Below are 8039 nucleotides of genomic sequence, written 5' to 3'. Positions count from 1 at the left end.
CAAGACACCCCATCCCACCCCCACCACCTAAGTGAGCTACCATAAAATGACAAGTGATACGCCTCTTGGGACTGGGATGTGTCGAAGGAATGCATGTGCAGGTATCCTTCTGCCTGTGAGGACTGTGGAGAAAGGCCCAGCCCACCAGTTGATCCTGCATGATAAAGGCCCTAACAGGCCCAGATTACATGTCTCAGCCTGGAGGACGTGTCTGTGTCTCATTCCTCTGCTAAAGAAAGTCGATCTAGTGGGAAAGGGGCAGGGTGCCCGTAGGCGTCAATTTTTGTGTGAATGCCAACACACACCTTGTTAGGCAGACAGTGCTACCGCTAACCCCTCACCACCATTCTAGTTCCTCAGCAAACAAACACCCTCATTCGTCTCATTAAGTCAACCACACCCGCCCTTCCAGACACTGTAAATAATCTTTAAAAAAGTCAAGAAGCTTATACTAAATATTGCAGAGACTTGTGCAGCTAAAGTTTTATATGGCAGGATTAGTATAGCATAGTATAGTATTAGTATTAGTATTGTAAAATATTTTACATAGTATGGTACAATATAGCAGTGTAGTACAGTATAGTATAAATTTCCTCTTTTTGTACATTATCTGAGTGAGCGTGTCCTGAAGTGTAGAGTCATATTTGTATCGAAACTGACAAATTATGAAGGGCTTACAGTATTTACAAAAACACTAAATAGTGCAACAAAAAAAGTTGTAAATTGCAAGTTTATATTGTACGTTGTTGCAGCCCACATGAGCAATAGTTTTAACTGCTCCCTGAAACAAGAGTGCAAGAGCTTGCTTTATTTTGATTCTAATATCCTTTGTTATAATGTTTCTGGATACTGTGTATAAAACTAATATTACATTGTAATTACTGCAGGACATAGTTCAAACAGACTGCAGGGAGGGAAACAGATACTTCTGCCTGAGCGTATTTGTTTATGTTTTTAGTGGTGGGTAGAAAAAGCAGCAGTGAGTGACAGGGCATGCCCCATGGCTCACCCCTTCTGTCATGTCTGTCCCATAGAGCAACTTGGGCACCAGGGACCTGTCACACAGACAGCCATCCCACAAACAGGGTCCAGGAGCCTCTGTGGAGACAAAAACATCAACAACCAAAGAGCACAGTCGACACCGGGACACTAACTGTCTCCGGCTGTCAATGCTGTTTCAAGAGGCTGAGACGAGGTTGAGAACCAAGACTTTGGCATTTGTGGAAAACACTTTTAAGTCTTTGAGAGTATTAGACAAAATTGCAGCCGAAGCCACAGAAGCCACATTCAGAGCCAGAACAGCTGTGCTTGTCCCTGGCTATATTTAACCAGGGTGGAGAATCTGTCAGAGAGTGCAAATGGAAAATTAAAATTCAGTCTCCATTCTGACATCACCAATCTGTGGTGCGCTGGAGCTAAGACTGTCTGTTTGCCAAACACTTTGGCCCTGATCTTCAAAGATCCCAAATAGGGGGCGCTAAATTACTTGCGCCAAAAAAAAAGTTGCACATTTAATAAATGGGCGTGTCGCATGCGATTTTCAAAGATAGCGCGTGCAATGGATAACAGATGCAAAAGAGGTGCAGACCCCCCTATTTAAATGAGGAAATTGTGTGTGGCTTCTACTGCGCCCAGCGGAACAAGAGGAAAAGTGAACTTTTAATTCTTATCGAAGACTCACCGCTTTTTTTTTTAAGAGTATGTGTTTAAAGAGTTCAGAGTTTATCATAAACAGCCATAATATTTAAGCCTGTTTTGTAGCAGTTGGCAATCTGTATGTTATAGCTTTGCTAATTTTAAAACATAATGTCACATAACTGTCCTGCAAAGAATTTAAATCGAACATTTATGTACAGCAATGATTGTCCTGAATTCGCTTTGTTTGTTTTGCCAATATTTTAACAATATACAACATGTTTGATTGTTTAAATTGTTTTTTGTTACACAAAGTCTACCCCCCGGCATACGTTCACATTCAAAAAAGTAATCAAACTGCTGATCCAGCTCCACTCTCTCAGCAATGACACAAAGTAATTGTCAATAATTCATTTTGCTTTGTTTAGTGACAAGGTTAAAGCACATACTCTTTTCACTACAGGTGCTGGTCATAAAATTAGAATATCATAAAAAAATTTATTTATTTCAGTAATTCCATTAAAACATTACGCACAGACTGATATATATTCTGATGTTAATTCTTTTAATTTTGATGATTATAACTGACAACTAATGAAAACCCCAAATTCAATAACTCAGAAAATTAGAATACTACTTAAGACCAATACAAAAAAAGGATTTTTAGAAATGTTGGCCAACTGAAAAGTATGAACATGAAAAGTATGAGCATGTACAGCACTCAATACTTAGTTGGGTGTCCTTCTTTTAAATATGTTTTTACAGCACTAGAGGCATTTTTCATTTGTTCAATAGTAGACAGACAGGAAAGAAGGCAAAGAGAGGGGGAGACATTCAGCAAAGGTCACCGGGTCCAGGACTCGAACGTGGGACAGCTGCACCAAAGACAATAGCCTCTGCACAGGGTCGCACGCTTAATCCCCACAACACCAGCAGCACGCCCCTAACTGGGGCTCCTTGCCTGGATTACTGCAGCAATGCGGCGTGGCATGGAGTCGATCAGTCTGTGGCACTGCTCAGGTGTTATGAGACCCCAGGTTGCTCTGATAGTGGCGTTCAGCTCTTCTGAATTGTTGGGTCCTCTTCACAATGCTCCTTAGATTTTCTATGGGGTTAAGGTCAGGCGAGTTTGCTGGCCAATTAAGAACAGGGATACCATTGTCCTTAAACCAGGTACTGGTAGCTTTGGCACTGTGTACAGGTGCCAAGTCCTGTTGGAAAATGAAATGTGCATCTCCATAAAGTTGGTCAGCAGCAGGAAGCATGAAGTGCTCCAAAACTTCCTGGTAGACGGCTGCATTGACCTTGGACCTCAGAAAACACAGTGGACCAACACCAGCAGATGACATGGCACCACAAACCATCACTGACTGTGGAAACTTTACACTGGACCTCAAGCAACGTGGATTCTGTGCCTCTCATTTCTTCCTCCAGACTCTGGGACCTTGATTTCCAAAGGAAATGCAAAATTTACTTTAATCAGAGAACATAACTTTGGACTATTCAGCAGCAGCCCAGTCCTTTTTGTCTTTAGCCCAGGCAAGATGCTTCTGACGTTGTCTCTTCGTCAAGAGTGGCTTGACACAAGGAATGCGACAGCTGAAACCCATGTCTTGCCTACATCTGACTCCAGCTGCAGTCCACTCTTTGTGAACCTACCCCACATTTTGAAATGGGTTGTTTCACAATCCTCTCCAGGGTGCGGTTATCCCTATTGCTTGTATACTTTTTTCTACCACATGTTTTCCTTCCCTTTGCCTCTCTATTATTGTGCTAGGACGCAGAGCTCTGTGCACAGCCAGCCTTTTTAACAATAAGCCTACAGAACTAGACTGAGAGACCATTTAAAGGTCTTTGCATGTGTTTTGAGTTAATTAGCTGATTAGAGTGTGTAACAGGGTGTCTTCAGTTTTGACGTTTTCACAATACTCTAATTTTCTAAGATACTGAATTTGGGGTTTTCATTAGTTGTCAGGTATAATCATCAAAATTAAAAGAAATAAACATTTGAAATATATCAGTCTGTGTGTAATGAATGAATATCATTTACAAGTTTCACTTTTTGAATGGAATAGGCTGCCTTAAAATGGTGACTTTTCACCTGCTAAAACAATGACTTTACCATTCACTTTTCAAATGAAGAATTGAATCTGGTTTATAATGTCTTTATTTCTTTCCTATTAATTATATTATCAATATCAAAACCCAGCGGGTGCTTTGCATGGTACGTAATTACAGTTACATGGTCTGTGCGCACTTGATTCAATTCAATTCAATTCAAAAATACTTTATTAATCCCAAAGGGAAATTAAATCAGTTATGTGCGTACCTCTGCATTATCAAGGTTTGTGCTTCAGCAGCAGATGATCTCACTGACAGCGATGGTGCGCTGGAATGATCCAGACACAAGAACAAAAGGGTTGCAAAAAGTTTTGTCATAGAGATATGTCATGGCTTCTGTTTGTGATCGGCTCCAAATCAGACCTTAGATTATCCTACATAGAATCCTCTCTTTTCATCTCTTTTTATTATTTTTATTTTTGGCTACCCAAATCTGTTGACACATGTACAGATGATTCACTGTCCATCATCTGTCATTCTATCTATGCCTCCTTCTTGCCACTGTGACAACAGACATGTTTGTGTCCCAGTTAGCACCTGCATTTCAAACGTGCTAAATCTGGACCCAAAAGCAGCACCCGCAATGCGGGTGGTAAGGGATGACTTTTTTACATATCCCCCTCCCATAAATTTGCGCGTTTGGGTCATTATCATATGTTTTGCATATTCATGAAGGCAAACACGCTAAAAGGTTTGCGGCCACTATTCTGCTGATTTTACACACGGTATCCGATTAGCACCCCGTTTGTATATCAGCTTTGCGGACGCAAACAGATTTGCTTGTGGTTTTTTACACACACCTTTTGAAGATCTGGCCCTTAATGTCTAAACAGTCTGAGCTATGTTTTTCTGTTCTTGGCATGGAGAATAATGCCAGAGCAGGAGACACATCACCTTCACCTTGAACATGGAGCCTGGCCAGAATGACATCTTTGTCAGTACTGCACTGCTGCAAGACCCTCCTCCTTTCCTAGCATAAATTAGGATTGGAGGGCATGTCATCTGGCACTGCTGACAAAGAACACTTGATGGACATTAGTGGGAAGGATCTGGCATTTCTCTATACCTGCAAATGAACATATTGCCAAACAAGAAAACAAAGCAAATCACCTAAGAAGCCTTGGAAAAAATACATCGTGTGAATCCTGTTTCGTTGTCTGATGAGTTAACCTCTCCCTCCTACTTCCCTTTTCTAAGAGGATTGCTCAGTCCAGCTTTCCATTCAACGGGCCTAGACTTTCCTTAACCTAGGAGGTCTTACTAAGCAAGTTTACTTAAATATCTGTTTAAGGTGGTGTAGGGAAATGACACGCCTAACCTCTAACAACCTACAACCCTAACAAGTTTCACTCCTCTTCAGCTGATGGTTTGGACAACCAAGTAGCTCACAGCAGTTATTCAACTCTCAACAGTCACTTCTGTATGGGTTAGGTTAAGTTCAGTGACTTGGCACAAGCCCCAGGGGAAATGTTTTAACAAGTTTTGGCTTAAGGCAACCTATAGAAACTTCCTGAAAGCAAGACTTTTTAACACCAATAAAAAACCAAAAATATGGTGACTCAAATTATTAACTGTCCACAATTCATCTAGAATTTTATATGCTTTCTTTAATTAGTAACTCTTTTGCAGGGGTCAGTAACAGCATAAAATTCAGCAACACCTAATGGTCAGATGATAGAAATTAATCAATCAACTTAACCTATCTTTCCCTCATGGTGAAACTGGTGAGTTTAGAGAGGAGGCTTTGAAGACAGAGACTCATCCATGCAGCCGGTTGAGATGAATCCTTCGGGAGGCAACGAGTGGATTTCTTGGGCGGAAGGCAACCTAAGTCTTAAGTCAAGTAAAGTAAGAAACATTGTTGTTGTATGTCTCAATAGTCAGTAACTTCCAGAGACTAAAGAGTTGAAGGAAACCTTTTAGGTATAAAAGAGGTTGGTTCAGGACTTCCGGAAGAACTGTAACTCGGAGCGATCAGTTGTTCACCGACCAAGTTCACTCAGTTGTCTGGGTAAAAATGCAGTAGATGGAATCAGATATTCAATTCGGAGCCACAATCTTTTTTAGGGCACATGAGTTGATCCTTTTTTCAATGCAGATTATGAGCTGGGATGTGTCTGGTCCTCTGATTCATCGGCAGCGTCTTTCTCCGTCCGATCTTGCTTGCTGGTCTTTTGCCATGAAACAACAGCAGTTCCTTTTTTGGCACCCCTCTTATAGTGCAGAGAGCCTCACTGGCCAACCCTTGCTGTCAGGCTCCTCCATTTTTGCCCAGTACCTCATTATTTCCCAATACTTACTCTTGCGGTCACAGTGACTTTTTTGTGCCGTTTGTTGGCATTCACGATACTTGCTGTCAGCACGAAGCTGGCTCTTGTGACTCAGTATCAGCACCCAGCTGGCCTCCATCACTCCCTGTCAGCTCTTTCCTGTATCTGCTCGACTTTAAACTTTACACAGTATCACGCTTTCCACGTTCAGCTTTTTGCTTCAGTTACAGTTAAAAACCATCACTTCCAGCTTTTTATTCAAACATCACAACTGAGTAACATTATATCTCTTTTTTATATAGCTGATTAATAATTTCTAAACCTTAATGCTTTTTAATCATCAGTTCACAATCATAATTCAATCATATTAATATTTCTATATGTTTTAACTTGATAGTCATAGATCACTCATTACCTTCATTATTGTAGAAAATCCTCATATTAATTTCTTACTAAAACCATCATAAATCATTTCTCACTAATCACATTTATTACTGTAGGAAATCATTACACATTTTTGTTTTAGTTCCACTTATAGTTGCACTTCTGTAAAAGATAAGATGGTTATATATATATATATATATATATATATATATATATATATATATATATATATATATATATATATATATATATATATATATATATGCTTATTTTACTTTTTATTGATGTAACTGTGAGCATTTAACAATTGTTGCATGGATTACATGGAAAGATCTCGCCTCATTTTGACACCGACATTTAGAAAGGTTCATTTGGAAAAGTTTTAAATTCTTTTTAAATGTTTGAATGTTTGCTTCTCTAAACATTACAACTACAAGTATTATACATAAATTCATTGCCAAAAGTATTTCCATGTCCACTTTCACACACACCCGTCCCTTATCAGTGGGGTTAAAGATGTTATCAGAAAACCCTTTGAAGTAACTCTTTTGGTAAGGCTTTACAAAAGATTTGGGAGTGCTTATGGGAAATTTTTATGTTCTTCCAGAAGTGTTCTTTTGAGGACGACAGGGCCTGACTCACAGTCGCTGCTACATTTTATCCTTCCTGCCCACAGCCATCAGCATCTACAACGACTCTTTGAAGAAACCTTCATAATGAGCTACAACAACATTAAATTTCCCTTTGGGATTAATAAAGTATTTTTGAATTGAATTGAATTGAATTATCCCAAATGTGTTCTGTTGTTTGAGGCCTGGACTCTGTGCAGGCCAGTCAAGTTTTTCCAGACCAAAGTCACTCATTCATGTTTTTATGGACTTTGCATTGTGCACTGGTGCAAAGTCACGATGAAACAAGAAGGGACCATCTCCATACTGGAAATAAGTAGTCTAGTCCAACTCCTGAAAAACCACTGAACACTATAATCCTATCTGCACCAATCTTTACACTTGACACAGAGCAGTCAGGAAAGTGCTTTTCTCCTGGCAAGTGCCAAACCCAGACTCAAACATTGGATTACCAGACAGAGAGGCATGACTTCAGAAAATATTTCTCTTTGCAATCTAAGGCTTGGATTTAGCTGCTAAATGCAGGACAATCCTGCAAGAAAATCTGTTTAGAGGCTGCAAAAGACTTTAGAGTGGAGCAGAAGTTCATCTGGCTGATATATCAACCCAATGCTTACACCCAATGCTTACACCTAGAGCTGGCATAGATAAATTAATGGTCTAGTCCAGGCGTCAACAAAACTTTTCAATACAAATGGCCACTTTTGACCCTGCTGCTACAAAGAAAAATTTGTCACAAAATTGTACAAACATTTACTAAATAAGATGTTTTATTTTGAAAGCTAAAAAAATTAACCAATAATATATTTTTATTTTGAGATTTTACATAAAAAACTTCTACAAAGAAAAAAAGACTCTTAATTTTGTAAAATGAGGCCAATTAAATGAGCCATTTCTGTAAGTATTGAACAAGAACAAAGACATGTAAAATATAAAGCGCATAGTTTGAAGCTAAAAACATTAAAACCCTTTTGAAAGCCTAGCACCATTGGTGCCCTTC

Source organism: Girardinichthys multiradiatus, chromosome 12 (genome assembly GCF_021462225.1).
Source record: "Girardinichthys multiradiatus isolate DD_20200921_A chromosome 12, DD_fGirMul_XY1, whole genome shotgun sequence".
NCBI classification, from domain to species: Eukaryota; Metazoa; Chordata; class Actinopteri; order Cyprinodontiformes; family Goodeidae; genus Girardinichthys; species Girardinichthys multiradiatus.
This window is presented reverse-complemented; position numbering follows the sequence as displayed.